Source organism: Lucilia cuprina, chromosome X (genome assembly GCF_022045245.1).
Source record: "Lucilia cuprina isolate Lc7/37 chromosome X, ASM2204524v1, whole genome shotgun sequence".
Classification (NCBI taxonomy): domain Eukaryota; kingdom Metazoa; phylum Arthropoda; class Insecta; order Diptera; family Calliphoridae; genus Lucilia; species Lucilia cuprina.
Window position 1 is genome coordinate 2,680,832 of NC_060949.1, and position 21,337 is coordinate 2,702,168.

Sequence of the window (21,337 nt, forward strand, 5' to 3'; positions counted from 1 at the left end):
TACCCTTCGCATTCGTAAGAAGGGTATATATAAGTTTGTCATTCCGTATGTAATTTCTTTAATATAATTTTCCGACCCCATAAAGTATATATATTCTAGATACCGGAGTCGACTAAGCCATATCCGTCTGTCTGTATGTCTGTTGAAATCAGTTTTTACAGGACCCCAGATATTGGCGAGATCCGAGTCTTCAATAATTCTGTTACACATGCTTTCGAGAAGATCGCTATTTAAAATCAGCAAAATCGGTCAGTAAATAACGGAGATATGAGCAAAAAACCGAGACAACCTCTGAAAATTTCATCAAAAAATGTCATATTTTTCATGCTTTGTTAAATAAGCAACAACAACACTGTATATTGGAAAAAGATGTACACGTGTGTATATATGTTTTCCGGTTTTATTCAGCTGTGTGTTTTGTTTTGTATGCTGTTGGCGTCATTAAGTTGTGTATTTTATTTTTGTTTTCTTTTTGTGAATTCTGTTCGTATATTTGGATGTAGTTTGGTTTTATTGCGTTTTTTATTTTGTTTTTCGTTATGTATGTTTAGATGTCTGTTGGTTTAGATGCCTTGTGTATTTTGTTTTTTATATCGTTTAGCGTTGTTGTCGTTCATTTTGTTTAGCTTTTGGTGTAATAATAATGTAGTCGGAAAAAAATTTAAAATTTATAAAACTAAGATGTTTATAATACACTATGGTGAAGGGTATATAAGATTCGGCACGGCCGAATATAGCACTCTTACTTGTTAACCATCAAAATTTGAATTTAAACATTGGTTGTTAACTTTTTAAAGAATGGATGTTAACTATGTTTGCTGATGTTTTCCTGTTATAGATTTAGTTTTCCAACATTTCAATTTCTCGGTTAAACTATGTCCGTCCGGCTGTCCGTCCATAGAAACCTTGTAAGCAAACTATCATTATTTCATCTAGTCCTCATACAACTGATACCACCGAATATGGCATTTAAGTTCTTAATATACTTGTATGTCGGCAAAAAGTTGCAAAACCAAGTTCTATACAATCATTGATGACACTCATGGACTTTATAATTCTAGGGCCTCATTTGACCCTAGCCCCCATATAAAGCCCCTTCAGAATTTGACTTAAATGTACACAGTTTTATTCAACATTAAATGGCTTAAGTATATCTGAGACAAGGTACAAGAATGTCGAGAGTTTTAACGTGAGCACCTGCCTTGACGGCCTTATCTCACGGTGGTCTTTTTCTAGATCTTATCTTTTCTCATTTTATAAATATCAACAAAAATGTAATCGTCTCGCTGAATAAAGAAATACTATTTTTGAAGTTTATCGATTTTCCTTACTAAATTTCCCGTGGCGTCAAAAACAGACTATTCTGCTCATTTTTAAACATTTGTGGCCTATAGAAAATTCAGATGAGTATTAGTATAAGTTCAATTTTCATTGCTGTTCGGACTTTGTAACTTAGCCTTTATTTTTAAGGCCAAGTTGCCAAAACATTGCTGAGTAAGTTTTCGGTCTCTCTAGTTTGTAGATTTTATAAATTTCATTTTATACTTTGTCAATACTCTCCGGACGCTTCTTATTTACTGTTTTTTCAGCAACTTTGGATGTGTCATTGGGATTTTTCCTGATAGTATATTATTTTCAAAATAAATCATGACATATGCATTTAGCATAGAGATATAGTATTCTGTTGTTTTTCGTCCACGAAAAACTCGTATAAATATTAGGGAACATAAGTATGTATATTGTTTTTACATTTTTACATGTTCTCTAATTTTAACATTGAAAACGAAACGCACTATCATATTGAATATCTTTTCAAGTCTATTTAAATTAATTAAATTAGTGCCTGATATTATTTCTAAACCGTATTCTAGTTTCGACATTAACAGTGAGAAAGCAACCTTACGTTCGCCTGCAAACGTGCAATATTACTTCCAAAATCTAATTTATCATCAATAATTATTCCTAAACAACGTAATTTGTCAACACATATTATACTACAGTTATTTATTTGAATATTAAAGTTATGGTTTGAAGTATTACAAAAAATAATATACTTGGTCTTTGAAGGATTAATGGTAAAACCATTCCTTATCATCCAAGATGATATATTATATAGGCAGAAATTGGTATTAACTTCTAAAACATTTAAAAATTGTCTTTCATTCCCTAATATAATATGCACATTATCTGCGAAAACAAACATCTTGCACATATGTAAATCATTTACTTTTTCTATAAGGTCATCAAGATATAAAACAAGTAGGAAAGTATAGTCGGACATGGCCGACCATATAATATCCTACACCATGAGTATATTTTTAAAATTTTTATTTTTTAAAAAGAAACTTTTAGTTGAATAATACCAAAATATTTAATCAATTTATAGATAAAAAACTAAAATTTCTAAATGAGGCTTTATATAGGTCAAATATGGTCCGATCCTCGGTAAATTTGGGAAAAGGATATATCTTTAAATAACAGTCAATTTTGTTGAGGTTCATTGCGATAAAAATGGTTACAAGTCAATTTTAGACGTTTAAAACATTTTTGAAGGGGTTTTTGTATGGGGGCTAGGGTCAAATAAGGGCCTATCATTACGAAAATCTGCAGTGTCATTTATACTTATATAAAACTTATTTGTGCCAATTTTTAGAGAGATAATAGAATATTTGACGTAATTATGGCATAAAAAGTTCAAATCGGGAGTTACGATTGTATGGGGGCTAGGTGAAAAAATAAACCGATTTCAACCATTTTCAATTGGCTTCGTCCCTGTGCCAAAAAACATGCTTGTCCAAATTTCATCAAATTATCTTGAAAATTGCGGCCTGTACCTTGCGCACAAGGTTTACATGGACAGCCAGCCAGCCGGACAGACGGACGGACGGACATGTCTTAATCGACGCAAAAAATGATCCTGAATCGATCGGTATACTTTAAGTGGGTATTGGACCAATATTTTTGTATGTTACAAGCATCAGCACAAACGTATAATACCCTCCCCACTCTAGTGGTGTAGGGTATAAAAATGAAAATAAGTGGGCCAATGACTGAGCCCTGTGGCACACCTAAGTTCATATCACAAGTCTTAGAGATACTACAATCAATATCAAGAAACTGAGAACGTTCTGACAAATATGAATATATAAGTTTACACACATGCTTAGAGAATTTAAATTTATCGTGAGGCTTTTTCGCGACTCTACCACGATCAATACAGTCAAAAGCTCTAGATAGTTCTAGAGATACTAACAAATCCACCTTTCCCCTATTAAGATCGTTTCTTATAAATTGGGTCATCTCCGTCAAAAGTAGTGAAGTGTTATACCCTTTTCTATAAGCATATTGATTGTCATTAAGTAAACTGTTTCCTTCTAAATATTCTAACATCTTCGATTTTAGTATATGTTCTACAACTTTCGACTGATTTGGGTATGGGTACAACTCTCGAAAATCGAAGGATAAGTAGAAGTGGTAATTATGCTATTTACTATATGTAACTAATACCTGAAAATCATAGGGAAAATAATATTTATAAACTTTAGAGGGATGCCATCAACACCAATCGAGTTGGATTTAACCTTAGATAAAGCAAAGACAATATCAACCTCTGTAACATTGTCAAAAGAAAAACTAAAATCATTCCCAAAACTATCAAAATCAACAGTAGTGCTATCGCCCCCTGAAACATTAGCGAAGAAATTATTTACTTTATTTACATCATGTGCTAGAGCAACACTTTCTTGCCCAAGACACCTAGCGTTATCAAGAGTCCTCCATAGCTCAAATGCATTTTTACCATTTAACAATTTTTCAGAGTTTCATCTTTTATACTTCCTGATAATGCTTTTTACTTTGTTTCGGTATTTACAAAAAGAACGCCAATTTAGATCACTTGCGTCTTCTAGGGAACCTCGATATGAAAGGTCCCTCAAGGATGTTGCATATACTATTTCTCTAGTTCTCATCCAAGTATCATTTTTTACAATAGCTTTACGACGAATTGTGGGAACAAATGTATAAGCCAGATTTAAAAAGGTATTTAATATGATTACCTAAGTGTCTACATCATTAGTTAAATATATTGATAAGAAATCATAAGAATCATAAAAACCAAATAATCCATCCCAGTCTATATTACGAAAATCTCTTACATAAATAACATTCTCTCTGCAAAACAAGTCCATGGCAATTGATATAAAAATAAATGCGTGATGTGATATGGAAGGACATTGAAATTGACAGGAAGTATTTACATTTACATCAGTACCAAGTATGAAATAGTGGTTTATATCGAAATGGGTGGGTATGTTATTATGATGTATTGATAGGCTGTTTTGATTGCAAAAAGTTCTTACAAGATTAGCCTTAGATATGTCAAAAAGATTGAGATTAAAATCTCCAACAATAATAACTCTATTATAACGTAGAAATAAATGTTCATGTAACTCTTCAAATTTACTGATACCATATCTACCTCCATTTGGCAAATATACTACTCCAATAACTGTTCCCTTGTCAGAACCAACTTCTACAAAGATAGACTCACATATTTTGTAATCTTTTGCCTTAAAGACCACATAACATTTAATTTTCCTTGAAACATAAATACTGAATCCACCAGCACGACCGCTTTCAACTGGTCGATCATTTCTGTGAAAGTTGTATCTAGAAATAGTAACGGTCTTATTGGAAATATATGGTTTTAACCACGTCTCTGAAATACCAACAACATCCAAATAGCAATTATCTAAAATTTTACGTAATTCACTTAATTTAGACCCATTTGCTGGTCAAATACTACGACAATTTATATGGCCGATATTTAAACAATTTTCTAATCCATTTAGTTTATCTTTAAGTACAAAGTTGTCACTAACAATTTGACCAATATTATTGTCATACATCATTGATAACCAGGGAAACCGAAAACATGCTCTAAAAAAAGTGTTTTAAGCGCTTTAAATATGCCGTAAAAAACTCAAAATATGCTCTTAAAATTTAAAATATATGCTCCAAAAATAAATTTTTTTTATTATTTTTTAACATTGAAAAGCTCAAAAAGACTGAAATTGTAATGAAATAAATGTTTACTGTCATATTCTATATCCTACAAAATTTTTTATAAATGTTTCATCTCATAGTTTGAAGAACTAGTATAATAGAATTCAGTTTTACGTTCAGATAACCAATAAATAACATGAAACCATTTGGTCCCCAAAAAACATATTTCAAACGACAAAGTTTGACACATTTCTTCCAATTGTATTCATAGCTTTTAAACTTATATTTTAATCGGTGTTGTCATAAATTCCAATAATTAGTTTTTTAAACTATAAAAATGGATTGGTCACATGAAATCAAAATTAATCGGTTTTATGTCCGATTTAAAATATAATGCTTTATTGAATAAAAAACTATAACATAACGAACTTTTTTTTTCAAAATTGTAAAATAGGCTAAAAAAATTAAAAAAAATAGAATTTTATTTTTTTTAAATAAAGTTTTGAAAAGAAAATTAAAAATGTATAAAAACGAAAAAAAGCGAAAACATCAAAATATGCACTAAAAGAGTAAAATATGCTATAAAAACTCGAAAATATGCCTTAAATATGTTAAAAAGTCAAATCATGCAAAATTATGCTCTTATGGGTAAAATATGCTCTAACAAATCGATGCCAAAATTCTCAAATTGGTCTGAAACGTGTAAATATCTTATTCATGAGTCCATACGACGCACCACAAAAAAAATGCATTTGCATATTTTGGTTTCCCTGTTGATAACAATAAAAAATACAAATTTCTGGTGGGGGAACCAACCATAAACAATTATTCGTAAAAATGTAAAGCATTTTAGAACATAAAGGATTTCATTTGAATTAAGGTAAAAACAAGTGATCATAAATATTACTAAATAAATTCAGATATAAGAAGAGATCATTAATTAAAATCCTATTCATTAAAAGATCATCGTCTAAAGGCTTACAAAATCAAAAATTGCATGCAAAAATTAAAGTAAACTTTTCAAATAATAATCACGTTATAAATAAAAGATATAAACGTAAAAATACAAGAAAAATAACTCTTATTTATCAAAAATCTTGCCTAATAAAAGCGTACAAAAGTAAGAATTACATCGATAAATTTATGGAAGTAAACCTTTAAAAATAACTAGATCATAATAAGTAAAAGGATATAAATATAAGAAAATAAATATATAACTCTCTTCCATAAAAACAAAAATCTTCGCCTGATAAAGGCTTAAAAAATCAAAATTTGCATGTTAAAATTAATGAAAGTAGACCTTTAAAAAAACAAGATCATAATAAATGAAAGGGTATAAATATATAATTAAATAATTTGTATATGATAATAAACACTATTCATATATTTTCATATATTCTTCAAAATTTTTCAGTGTTATCTTTATGGAAAATTAAAACTTTAGGTTTATCAGCATTAAAAATTTTATATCAAATAAGGGCCGATCCTTACGAAAATCTGCAGTATCATATATACTTATTTGTGCCATTTTTTAAAGAGATAATAGAATATTTGACGTAATTATGGCATAAAAAGTTCAAATCGGGAGGTACGGTTAAATAATGAACCGGTCCAAATTTCATTAAATTATCTTGAAAATTGCGGCCTGTACCTTGCGCACAAGGTTTACATGGACAGCCAGCCAGCCGGACAGACGGACGGACATGTCTTGATCGACTCAAAAAATGATTCTGAATCGATCGGTATACTTTAAGGTGGGTATTGGACCAATATTTTATTGTATGTTACAAACATTAGCACAAACGTATAACACCCTCCCCACTATAGTGGTGTAGGGTATAAAAAGCGACATAAAAAATATTTGTATGACAACAATCGTTCTAAATTTTAGAAGAATCGATCCATAGTTGACATATACGAGGGTAGGCGAATAGGGGCTCCTTTAACGCTCATAACTGCATAAAATACGAGTAGATATATGCAATTCAACATTAACACATGTTATTGGAACTGAAATCTTTCTACCGACATTGATAAAGATGGATCGATAAATAACCACATCAGATAAATTACTTTAACTCTCATTTGTTGCTTAAAACTACGACTTAGGCGATGAAATTTGAATAAACAACATTTTTACGAACATAATTTATGTACAAAAGTTTATAAAAATCGGTCTATAATGGAGCCTTATTTAGGATTCACTCCAGAAAATGACTTGTATGGCTGAAATTTTTCAACTGAATTTGAATTTCTCCAGAAAATTACTTTATATTTCATGACTGAATTAAAAATACGAGTACTGCGACAATAGATACAAACAATTATTGTATAAACCGAGGACGACTCTTACAAAAACCAGTTTATGGTTATAAATATTGGATCAAACAAAATTATTATTTTAATTCGGAATAGCACGGCCCATGCTTATTAAAGGCCCTCTTCCAAATATTTCCCTGATGTTCATATTAATATTGTCATATGATTCAACATTGATCGATAATATCAAAGTTCATTAGTAAGAATGATTTGATGGTGGGTATATAAGATTCGGCATGGCCGACTATAACACTCTTACTTGTTTTTTTATTGTAAATGAATTTTCAAATACAGCTTGAAATAAAATAACTTTACTGTTAAATTATTAAAGGTAAAAAATTGTTTGTGCTTCAAAAATCTTTAAATGTTTGTAAATAATAATTATATCTGTATGTATTTTATTATATAGCGTTTGGGAAAATAATCATGTTTCAGTAAACCAGACTTAAATTTATATAGGCGATGAATATAAAAATGTAAACGTTTCGAACGATGTTTTTTCTCTGCGTGTATAAACCGCTCTACTATTATTTTTCCAGATCGGTCTATTATTAGTCATAGCTCTCATATTAAATCTATAGATCAATTAATATTGCCTTTTGTTACACGCTTGCTTTTCATTTATATGAATAATAAGACGACATCAATCTTGAAAGAAAATAATGCATTGGTTGAAGATATACAGAGTTTAAGAGGCATTTACATAGATTTTCCGACTAGCTATATTTGGCAGTTTGGTTCTTAACCCGTATAAAAGCGCATAAACATATAAATACTCTTAATGCCTATCATTGCCAAAAAGTATCAAATTCGAATCTGAAAAGAAATACTGAAATGCGGAACCAAATAATGGTGAGGTGTGATACCATAAAGGGTAATTTAATTCCCACCCAAATGACTAACAGTCAACGCCTTGACAGACAACTTACCCTAGATTATATTTAATATCTATCCCCAATATACATTTTGTTACAATTTACCTTTAGTTTTCCTTCCCTTTAAAGAAAAAAAGTTATAGTTGCATTTTACAATATCTAACAAAATAATTTATTGAATGTAAACAAAATATGCATAAAGCAAAATAAAGAAAATAAAGCAAAATAAAGAAAAGCAAAATAAAGAAAATAATAATAGGGTGATGATATGAAACTAAATCCAGACTCTTTTAAATATTATATTTTATGTACAAAGTATGAATAAATGTAGGGGAACGGTTTGGAAACGGACGGACAGAAGCAATAATAGTTCGTAATAATATATGTAATTACAAAAAATAATAATAATAAAGATCAATATTTCATTACTCACAACTCAATTTTCTGATGTTCCATTTTAACGTTCCCTCTATTGAAGGGCCCAGTAATAAAAGATAGTCTGGGTTTAAATTACAGTGTTAGCAGAAATTATTCATACAAATGCTTTTAATTTCTTAAGAAGAATTAATTAGACAAAATTATGTTTTGTATTGATATGTATGACATTTTCATTTTAAAACTTCAATTAGGTAAATTAAATAAATTCAGTAGTAATGTCTTCAAAAATGATTTGCAATTTTTAAAAATGAAAAGTTTTCTTTTAGATATATGTATATTAGAAGCATTTGTATATCGGAATAATTTGATCAAATACTTATAATATTAAATAGATTAAATATTTACATTGATTAGAATTTTAAATAGATTTTATAATTCAAAACAAGTAAGAGTTCTATATTCGACTGTGCCGAATCTTATATACCCTTCACCATGATGTGTTTAAAGCCTTTTGTACCTTTTGAAGAACGAAAAAGTACCAAAAAGGATTTTCAGAAATATTTAGGTAAATTATTAGATTTAAGTTTAGTTTTTAGAACATTTTAAAAAATTAAATAGTTTTAAGTAGTTCAGGCTTAGGTTAGGTCTATAATAATAGTATGTAATAAATTTAGTATATTAGCATTTCTAATTTAAAATTTTTAAGTATTTAGTTAGCTTTCTCGTGTTTTTAGTTAATTGATTTAGTTAAATTTTTAGTCAAATTTTTATATTTATATCAGATAATTATAAATACGTTTAGGTTTGCTTTTTAAGTCTGGGTGAGGTTTCCACACTTAAAAAAAATTTCCCCACGTGTTCAGGTGGAATACTTCTTAAGTCCGTAAATGGCCCTTCTGGAGTTTTCCACAAATATTCAAGGATTTCGAATAAAATTATTGTGGTGGTGGTGAAATTAGCTTCATATAAAATGATGATTTTGATTTGAGAACCTTGTCCTAATCGAGACTTTACCTTCAAAGAGAATTCACAAAACTATAACACACGTGGAGGTTTGTGATTCCAAAAGAAAATGCTTACCATGGACAAAGATGTTTAAATGTAGGAAATTGATATTATATTGAAAATAGATTTTATTAACACTTTCTTTATTTTTTTTCAAAAGGAGAATTGCACAATTTTTTTATAAAATTTATACTAATTAATTGGTGTTTCAATATATTAATTGAACTTTTTAAACGTTTGTTAATTTCATTGTTTGGTCGCTTGTTGACTCAATCACTTTATCTTTGATACTGATCTTGATCTGATTTGCATATTATTTGCGTAATAAAAAGTGCGTAGTAAAGACAGGTTTTGACTTTTGATGAGAATAAAGTAAATGCAATATCATTGAATGATCTGCTGCGAAAAAAAGACAAAAATATTTGCAATAAGGGTCATAAAAAAAACGAAATTATTACCATATATGGTAATAAAAGTTGAGAGTGTAACTAAGTGAACATACACTTTTACATACATATGTATTTTCGACTGCGTATACGCATTGAGTTGGCAGAGAAAACAATTTTGTAGCATGCTAGAATTTGATGATGAACCCTTATTAACATCATTGTAAATGTCGAGATGTATAATAGAAGTTCAAAGTTGGAAAACAATATCACTTGAATGAAATACATACATTCAAAAATATACATTTTAAAGGAAATATGTATTTTTCTATATTTTCATTTGAGAAATGAAAATTGAAAAATATGTTTATTTTCTCACAATTTTAACTTTGAATAAGTTTCAAAAAAAAAGGAAATCGTAACAAATCTGCTTCGTCTGGTATTTTCCCAAAATAGTTAGACGAACAGAAGCTCGATTTAGTTTTTTGTTTTGAACATGAAAGTAAGTTTTTTTTTTCAAATTTTTGTTTTCACAGTGCAAAAGATAATTTCGATCCGTGTGGCACGACCCACGTAGCCGGGCTTATTATGACTTGATATCTGAAGTGTGAAATCGACCTATATATTTACCGTTCAGATCTTCCAGGTCATAGAGGCAATTACCTACCTTATCCTTTACGCGACATTTAAGAAATTTTTTCATAAATTTGGCATTAACACCCTTTGCCATATTACTGAGACCAAAGTTGCGTCGGAAAACAATTTGTCCCTTTTGAAATTTTGAAGGTCTAGTTCTTAAATTGTAACTTTTGCTGGCTTTCTCGTGAGCTGTCTTAAGATTTTGACGAATTTGCTCACGTATTCTGTTTATCCTATCTACACGTTCCAAAATGACTGTATCCTCTTCGTTTAAATTACTTATTTTCTCCAAAATATCGTAGGAAGTACCATGTTGCATCATGTTTTGCCCAAACAAAGCATAATATGGTGAGCATTTAATTACAGAATGAAAATCACTCCTTAAAATGGAATGAATTTGCGGAATATATCTGTCCCAGTCGGAATGAGTGTCATTATTTTCCATAAAAATTCTTAATTTTGTAATAATCTCTCTATTTACCCTTTCAGAGGCGTTTGATTGGGGTGCATAAAACCCAGTCTTTATGTGTTTAATCCCATACAAAGAGAAAAAATCGGACATTTCTTTAGATACAAATTGTTTGCCGTTATCACTGTGTATAAATTTCGGAACGCCAAAGGTAGGAAATACCTCCTCCTGATAAAAAAGAATAACGTTTGCGGATGTAGCATTTTTTAAAGCTTTCAGAAATACAAATTTCGTAAGATGGTCTAGGCAAATGAAGATATATGTGTTTTTAGCTTTGGTCATGGGATATGGTCCGAGGAAGTCGCAATATAAGCGCTCGAATGGCCGGCTTGTTACAAATTGATTTCCCATGGGTGGCCTCAATATTTTATTGCTAGACTTTACCATTTTACACAAATCGCAATTATCTAAATAAGCTTTTACATCCTTAGTCATTGATGGCCAGTAATATTTCTGCCTAATACGAGCTAGCGTTTTACTATATCCACCATGACAGGACACCACTGAGTCATGGGCAGATTGGATAACTTTTTGTGCCAAAGATTTTGGAACCCAAAGTTTCCATAAGTTATCCTCTTCCTCAGGGATACCTTGTCTAAAATTAACCCTTTTATAAATTAAATTATTCTCAATGGACACGTCAGGCAGTGAATTTTTGTTCTCAACTACGTTTTTCCGAAGTTTCTGATATTCATCATCGTTGAACTCAGGAGCAGAGAGACTAATTTCAATAGGAATATCTTTCAATTGTAACTCATTTATGTCTTGTCTTGATAGTGCGTCAGGAACTATATGCATAGAACCCTTTCTATGCTCTATTTTAAAATCGAATACTTGGAGTTTAAGACTCCACCGTGCTAATCTGCCACTAAGGTCCCTCTGAGACATAAGCCATTTTAGGCTGGAGTGGTCAGTTATTATGCGAAACGGTAAACCCTCTATGTATGGACGAAATTTTTGTACACAGACAACTGCAGCCATACACTCTAACTCCGTTACAGAATAGTTTTTCTGGCAGCGGTTGAGTTTTTGGGAAACGTAGGCGATGGGTCTTTCTCTGCCTTCACTATCTAGTTGACATAAAACACCGCCAACGCCAGTAGTGGAGGCATCACACTGGATAATAAACTCCTTAGTGAAGTCTGGTTGGATTAAAACTGGGGCAGAAGAGAGCGCACATTTCAATTTTTCAAAAGATTGAATCGCAAGGTCCGTTAAAGAAAATGGTCGAGTTGATTTCTTCAAGCAATCGGTAAGAGGGCCGGCAAGATCTGCAAAATTGCTAATAAACGCTCGGTACCAATTTGCCATTCCTATAAAGCGGCGAAGCTGTTTTGGTGTTTTGGGGAGGGGGAAATTGGTTATCGATTCAACCTTTTCGGGGTCTACCTTGAGACATCCATTTCCTACACGATATCCTAAGTACTTTATCTCGCTCTGACAAAACTTACTTTTGGAGACATTTATTGTAAGTTTTGCCGCCTTAAGACACTCAGCGACTTCTTTAAGGAGACTTATATGAGAATCAAAAGTAGAACTACAGACCAAAAGATCATCGAGATAAACGAAAACGTTTTCTCGTAGACGAGATGGAATAACACGATCCATGAGTCTACTCATGGTCTGTGGACCATTACAAAGGCCGAATGGCATCACTTTGTATTGGTATAGGGGTTTCCCGGGGACCACGAAGGCCGTTTTCTCTTTCGATGATTCGGTCAATTTAATTTGAAGGAAAGCATCCTTCAAATCGATGCCACTTATGAAAAATGTATCCTTAAGACGGCTAAGTAGACCACCAATATGTGGTAAAGGGTACGAATCTTTTTTTGTAATTTCATTTAACTTTCGCGAGTCAATGCACAATCTTACTTTACCGGGCTTACGAACCAATACTGCCGGAGCACACCACGGGGAATTAGACTCCTCTATAACTCCCATGGCTAAGAGTCTGTCTATTTCTCTGTATGCCTCTTCCTGTCTAGGAGGTGAAAGTGGATAATGCTTGAGTTTTATAGGGGCGGAGTTACCTGTATCTATGTGGTGTTCTAAAAGGTCAGTGCAACCTAGACCCAGTTTTTCAAATGACGGAAAAAGTAAAATAGTTTTTTCAAGAATTAGTTTTTGCTCTGGATTAAGAGTATGAAAGTGCAAAGATTCGTCAACATCACTACATGTATCCATATCTAAAGCAGATACATTAAGAACATCAGGAGCCAAGCCAAATTCCTTCCAGAAATTTATACCAAAATAGGCTTCCTGATTCAGAGAAGGGACAATATAAAACTCTATATTCTGGATAACTTCTTTAAACTGTACAGGTAGGGTACAAAAGCCTATTACATTTTGCTTGGACCCATCTGCGGTGGATACTGATGACAATAAGGGCTTATAAGAAATATTTAGACGGTTTAAAAACGACAAAGAATTTTTCCCTAATACCGATATACTAGCTCCTGAATCTAATAATCCAACTAAAGTTTGATCTAAAATGGAAACTTTTGCAAAAGGACGCGAATCAGAACCGGATAAAATTGTAGACTCTAAGATTTTTCGAGCTTGTCTTCGTCTTTGGAAGCGTTTTCTACATTTAACAATCCTCTTAGATGGACAACTGATTCGACTGCATTTATATGGGGCAATATATTTTGGGATTTTGTTTGATTGTAATTGTGTATATTCGTTTGAATCGTATTTGAATAAGTCAGTTTGTGTGGAGATTTCATGGGTAGATTTTTTTTATTAGAGGAAGATTCAAAATCAACGCTTAATTTGTTCTGGAGCTCGGGGTTTGATAGGGCAGACAAGTGTCCCCGGCAGCCAACTCGCCTGTTTTGCGGTTTCCCTGAAGATGATTGTTAGGACATTTTGGTGTTAATACACCCTTTTGACCGCATTTGAAGCAGAATGGAGATCGAATCTCCTCTGAACAATATATGTAGGAATGTCCTAGTTTGAGACAATTCCAGCATTTAATTCCAGAATAGTCTGGCTTAGAAATGCGTTTGGAGAATTGAATCGCCTCAATTTGAGGGTCAGAACTATCAACTTCATCACTATCATTAGGATTTGGTTCTATTTCACTAATGTTTCTGGTACTAACAAAATATGGGCTATAAAATTTATTATCGCGAAGAATAATTTCAGCGTTACGAGCAATTTCTCTTAAATCATCTAATGATTTAGGAGAAGAATTGAACAAAAGGAATTTCAAATTTGGAGACAAATTTTTCTTCATAATATCTATTAGAGTCAACTCTGACATAGGATTCCTTAGGCGGGCATTCATAGATATGATATTCGTATGAAAGTCATCATAGGATTCCTTCATTTGTTGCTTACGAGTCGTAATTTTTAACAAAATGTCATGGTCTGACTCTAAGTGACCGAATTCCTTAATAATCGCCTGGCGTAGGGAAACATAGCTAACATTACTGTTTTGTTTTGTGTATAACCAGTACCACTTCTCTGCTTTTCCTTCAAGCAAAACATGAAAGTTATAGAGAAGATGGTTTTCTGAACAACGAGAACGAGCAGTTAGAGTTTCTACTTTGAAAATAAAGTCGGAAACGGAACTATTACCATCATACGTTATTTTCCATTTTTCTAGTCTTACATTATTATCTAATGATGAGGATGCATCTGGTGCATTTGAACTATTCATATGGAAAACATTTGAAAATGCACTTTGCGGAATTTGATGTCTGGTGGGAGTACTTCCATTAGCACGATTAGCAGACGAAATATTATGATCTAATGAATTATTTCTACTGCCGATTTGTGAAATATTTTCCCTAACCGTAGCGAGTTCTTTCATAAACTCCTCTTTGGTTGTCTGAATGGTCTGTTGCATTATTGTAATTAATGCGTCCATTGAGAAAATATTCGAATTGTTATTCGGATTTGCTGTAACTACAGGATTTTCTACAACTTGGGTGTCTAAAATTGGAGGTACTGATGACTGTAAGTCTAAACCTGGATTTGGTCTATCCGTATTTGGAATAGCGGTCTTAGCCGTATTAATAGCTTGGCTATCCATTGTGTTCCTAAAGCTATCAGAATTTTCGCCTGAATTATCTTGTGGCTTACAACTTGTTATTGAATGGGTTATAGTTTTACCTATTGGTGAATGTACGACGCGACTAGGTTTCCTAGTGGGACTTTGAAGGTGTATTGAAATATATTTTGAGGAAGAAGTATACCTCTTCCGCGACCACGATAAGTAGATTTAGGGGTAGCAGATCGAGAACTATTTCGGGTTTCTATTCCCATTATAGGAAAATAACAAGGGTTTTTTACAAATTGTTGGGGAGCGAAGAAAAATGTAAATTCAATGGCCTTCTCTTTATTTATTTAAATTCTGTATATATTTATAAAAAAGGGTGAACGAATGTGTACAAGAAATAATTATAAAAGTTATGTATATATAAAGATTCTCACTATTGATCAAAAAAAATTCATTGTTTTAAGGGAAGGATAAACATAAGAAAATGTAACAAATGAATCAGTCAGTCTATATATATAATTGGTTGATATACTGTATCTAAAATACTACTTGTAATTTGTTTTCTAAACTGCTTCATTTCCGAACACTTATTTTGGTTCAGAAAAGGACTCGAATAGAAACAAAAGGGAACTAATAAAACTTATACGCAACGAAGTCCGAAATTTATATTCAGAACTTGGACTTTATAAAAAAATATTAATTTGAAATGGATTAAAAGGCAATGATTCAATATTTTGGAGTATAGCGTCTAGATTCAAAACTCTAATGTTCTAAATATCTAGGACTTATACTGAGCAAAATAATTGTAGTTGATGGTATTAACTCTTTATACAAAGGAATTTAAAAATTCTTTAATCCTATAAGTAAATATTTTAGATGAATATTTTCAATACTTGTTTTCAGTTCTAAAGAGACTAATGCTATTTTAGCAGTAGACTTTCCGTTGGGCGCCATATATGTTACACGCTTGCTTTTCATTTATATGAATAATAAGACGACATCAATCTTGAAAGAAAATAATGCATTGGTTGAAGATATACTGAGTTTAAGAGGCATTTACATAGATTTTCCGACTAGCTATATTTGGCAGTTTGGTTCTTAACCCGTATAAAAGCGCATAAACATATAAATACTCTTAATGCCTATCATTGCCAAAGAGTATCAAATTCGAATCTGAAAAGAAATTCTGAAATGCAGAACCAAATCATGGTGAGGTGTGATACCATAAAGGGTAATTTAATTCCCACCCAAATGACTAACAGTCAACGCCTTGACAGACAACTTACCCTAGATTATGTTGAATATCTGTCCCTAATATAGACTGACAAAATACATTACATTTTGTTACAATTTACCTTTAGTTTTCCTTCCCTTTAAAGAAAAAAAAGTTATAGTTGCATTTTACAATATCTAACAAAATAATTTATTGAATGTAAACAAAATATGCATAAAGCAAAATAAAGAAAATAAGAACAGGTTTAAGTCTAACTCTTGAACATTACACATAGGGTGATGATAGGAAACTAAATCCAGACTCTTTTAAATATTATATTTAATATACAAATTGTGAATAAATGTAGGGGAACGGTTTGGAAACGGACGGAGAGAAGCAATAATAGTACGTAATAATATATGTAATTACAAAAAAAAACAATAAAGATCAATATTTCATTACTCACAACTCAATTTTCTGATGTTCCATTTTAACGTTCTCTCGATTGAAGGGCCCAGCAAAAGAAGACGATAATGGTGATTTTGTTGTTGTTGTTTGCTTTAAAAAGAAATTCTTACATATTTTTTTGTAATTTATAATTATTTACATACGTACATACCTAATTTGTTTTGGATAGTACAGAAAAAAAAAGTAATAAAAGATAGTCTGGGTTTAAATTACAGTGTTAGCAGAAATTATTCATACAAATGCTTTTAATTTCTTAAGAAGAATTAATTACACAAAATTATGTTTTGTATTGATATTTATGACATTTTCATTTTAAAACTTCAATTAGGAAAATTAAATAAATTCAGTAGTAATGTCTTCAAAAACGATTTGCAATTTTTTAAAATGAAAAGTTTTCTTTTAGATATATGTATATTAGAAGCATTTGTATATCTGAATAATTTGATCAAATACTTATGATATTAAATAGATTAAATATTTACATTGATTAGAATTTAAAATAGATTTTATAATTCAAAATTAGTCTTCACATTGTAGGTTTTTCGTCTTGATTCAAAATTCAAAAATATTTAATGTTCTAAGTTGATTATTTACTTTGAACAAGTTTTAGTATAGTAAATTCTTGATTTTCAGAAATATTTAGGTAAATTATTAGATTTAAGTTTAGTTTTTAGAACATTTTAAAAAATTAAATAGTTTTAAGTAGTTCAGGCTTAGGTTAGGTCTATAATAATAGTATGTAATAAATTTAGTATATTAGCATTTCTAATTTAAAATTTTTAAGTATTTAGTTAGCTTTCTCGTGTTTTTAGTTAATTGATTTAGTTAAATTTTTAGTCAAATTTTTATATTTATATCAGATAATTATAAATACGTTTAGGTTTGCTTTTTAAGTCTGGGTGAGGTTTCCACACTTAAAAAAAATTTCCCCACGTGTTCAGGTGGAATACTTCTTAAGTCCGTAAATGGCCCTTCTGGAGTTTTCCACAAATATTCAAGGATTTCGAATAAAATTATTGTGGTGGTGGTGAAATTAGCTTCATATAAAATGATGATTTTGATTTGAGAACCTTGTCCTAATCGAGACTTTACCTTCAAAGAGAATTCACAAAACTATAACACACGTGGAGGTTTGTGATTCCAAAAGAAAATGCTTACCATGGACAAAGATGTTTAAATGTAGGAAATTGATATTATATTGAAAATAGATTTTATTAACACTTTCTTTATTTTTTTTCAAAAGGAGAATTGCACAATTTTTTTATAAAATTTATACTAATTAATTGGTGTTTCAATATATTAATTGAACTTTTTAAACGTTTGTTAATTTCATTGTTTGGTCGCTTGTTGACTCAATCACTTTATCTTTGATACTGATCTTGATCTGATTTGCATATTATTTGCGTAATAAAAAGTGCGTAGTAAAGACAGGTTTTGACTTTTGATGAGAATAAAGTAAATGCAATATCATTGAATGATCTGCTGCGAAAAAAAGACAAAAATATTTGCAATAAGGGTCATAAAAAAAACGAACGTATTTCCAATAGAATTATTGAAAATTCGGGTCTCGCAGATATCTGGGGTCTTCTGAAAACTGATTTCAACATACACACAGACAGACAGACAGACAGACAGACAGACGGACAGACGGACATGGCTAAATCGACTCCACTATCTATAAGGATCCAGAATATATATACTTTATAGGGTCGGAAAATTATATTATAGAAATTACAAACGGAATGACAAACTAATATATACCCTTCTCACGAAGGTGAAGGGTATAATTAGTCTTCACATTGTAGGTTTTTCGTCTTAATTCAAAATTCAAAAATATTTAATGTTCTAAGTAGATTATTTACTTTGAACAAGTTTTAGTATAGTAAATTCTTGATTTTTAGAAATATTTAGGTAAATTATTAGATTTAAGTTTAGTTTTTAGAACATTTTTAAATATTTAATAGTTTTAAGTAGTATAGGCTTAGGTTAGGGTATAATAAGTATGTAATAAATTTAGTATATTAGCATTTCTAATTTAAAATTTTTAAGTATTTAGTTAGCTTTGACTATCTGAAGTGTGAAATCGACCTATATATTTACCGTTCAGATCTTCCAGGTCATAGAGGCAATTACCTACCTTATCCATTACGCGACATTTAAGAAATTTTTCATAAATTTGGCATTAATACCCTTTGCCATATTACTGAGACCAAAGTTACGTGGGAAAACAATTTGTCCCTTTTGAAATTTTAAGGGTCTAGTTCTTAAATTGTAACTTTTGCTGGCTTTCTCGTGAGCTGTCTTAAGATTTTGACGAATTTGCTCACGTATTCTGTTTATCATATCTACACGTTCCAAAATGACTGTATCCTCTTCGTTTAAATAAGTAATTTTCTCCAAAATATCGTAGGACGTACTATGTTGCATCATGTTTTGCCCAAACAAAGCATAATATGGTGAGCATTTAATTACCGCATGAAAATCACTCCTTAAAATGGAATGAATTTGCGGAATATATCTGTCCCAGTCGGAATGAGTGTCATTATTTTCCATAAAAATTCTTAATTTTGTAATAATCTCTCTATTTACCCTTTCAGAGGCGTTTGATTGGGTGCATAAAACCCAGTCTTTATGTGTTTAATCCCATACAAAGAGAAAAAATCTGACATTTCTTTAGATACAAATTGTTTGCCGTTATCACTGTGTATAAATTTCGGAACGCCAAAGGTAGGAATACCTCCTCCTGATAAAAAAGAATAACGTTTGCGGATGTAGCATTTTTTAAAGCTTTCAGAAATACAAATTTCGTAAGATGGTCTAGGCAAATGAAGATATATGTGTTTTTAGCTTTGGTCATGGGATATGGTCCGAGGAAGTCGCAATATAAGCGCTCGAATGGCCGGCTTGTTACAAATTGATTTCCCATGGGTGGCCTCAATATTTTATTGCTAGACTTTACCATTTTACACAAATCGCAATTATCTAAATAAGCTTTTACATCCTTAGTCATTGATGGCCAGTAATATTTCTGCCTAATACGAGCTAGCGTTTTACTATATCCACCATGACAGGACACCACTGAGTCATGGGCAGATTGGATAACTTTTTGTGCCAAAGATTTTGGAACCCAAAGTTTCCATAAGTTATCCTCTTCCTCAGGGATACCTTGTCTAAAATTAACCCTTTTATAAATTAAATTATTCTCAATGGACACGTCAGGCAGTGAATTTTTGTTCTCAACTACGTTTTTCCGAAGTTTCTGATATTCATCATCGTTGAACTCAGGAGCAGAGAGACTAATTTCAATAGGAATATCTTTCAATTGTAACTCATTTATGTCTTGTCTTGATAGTGCGTCAGGAACTATATGCATAGAACCCTTTCTATGCTCTATTTTAAAATCGAATACTTGGAGTTTAAGACTCCACCGTGCTAATCTGCCACTAAGGTCCCTCTGAGACATAAGCCATTTTAGGCTGGAGTGGTCAGTTATTATGCGAAACGGTAAACCCTCTATGTATGGACGAAATTTTTGTACACAGACAACTGCAGCCATACACTCTAACTCCGTTACAGAATAGTTTTTCTGGCAGCGGTTGAGTTTTTGGGAAACGTAGGCGATGGGTCTTTCTCTGCCTTCACTATCTAGTTGACATAAAACACCGCCAACGCCAGTAGTGGAGGCATCACACTGGATAATAAACTCCTTAGTGAAGTCTGGTTGGATTAAAACTGGGGCAGAAGAGAGCGCACATTTCAATTTTTCAAAAGATTGAATCGCAAGGTCCGTTAAAGAAAATGGTCGAGTTGATTTCTTCAAGCAATCGGTAAGAGGGCCGGCAAGATCTGCAAAATTGCTAATAAACGCTCGGTACCAATTTGCCATTCCTATAAAGCGGCGAAGCTGTTTTGGTGTTTTGGGGAGGGGGAAATTGGTTATCGATTCAACCTTTTCGGGGTCTACCTTGAGACATCCATTTCCTACACGATATCCTAAGTACTTTATCTCGCTCTGACAAAACTTACTTTTGGAGACATTTATTGTAAGTTTTGCCGCCTTAAGACACTCAGCGACTTCTTTAAGGAGACTTATATGAGAATCAAAAGTAGAACTACAGACCAAAAGATCATCGAGATAAACGAAAACGTTTTCTCGTAGACGAGATGGAATAACACGATCCATGAGTCTACTCATGGTCTGTGGACCATTACAAAGGCCGAATGGCATCACTTTGTATTGGTATAGGGGTTTCCCGGGGACCACGAAGGCCGTTTTCTCTTTCGATGATTCGGTCAATTTAATTTGAAGGAAAGCATCCTTCAAATCGATGCCACTTATGAAAAATGTATCCTTAAGACGGCTAAGTAGACCACCAATATGTGGTAAAGGGTACGAATCTTTTTTTGTAATTTCATTTAACTTTCGCGAGTCAATGCACAATCTTACTTTACCGGGCTTACGAACCAATACTGCCGGAGCACACCACGGGGAATTAGACTCCTCTATAACTCCCATGGCTAAGAGTCTGTCTATTTCTCTGTATGCCTCTTCCTGTCTAGGAGGTGAAAGTGGAT

At 31.8% G+C, this 21,337-nt stretch overlaps 1 protein-coding gene and 1 long non-coding RNA gene across 3 annotated transcripts in view; one reads left to right on the top strand and one right to left on the bottom strand.

Annotated features, from left to right (window-relative positions):
- LOC124418792 overlaps positions 1-21,337 on the top strand; it is a 69,625-nt gene that overhangs the window by 17,322 nt on the left and 30,966 nt on the right. The gene's annotated exons all lie outside the window — the stretch shown is intronic.
- LOC124418804 lies at positions 16,476-18,289 on the bottom strand. 2 transcript variants are annotated; one of them, XR_006940233.1, is made up of 3 exons: positions 17,921-18,289; positions 17,637-17,854; positions 16,476-16,852 (listed from the first exon to the last, which is right to left on the bottom strand). It is a non-coding gene; the product is annotated as an uncharacterized LOC124418804 (long non-coding RNA). The 2 variants fall into 2 exon arrangements; XR_006940231.1 differs by having other exon boundaries at positions 16,476-17,854.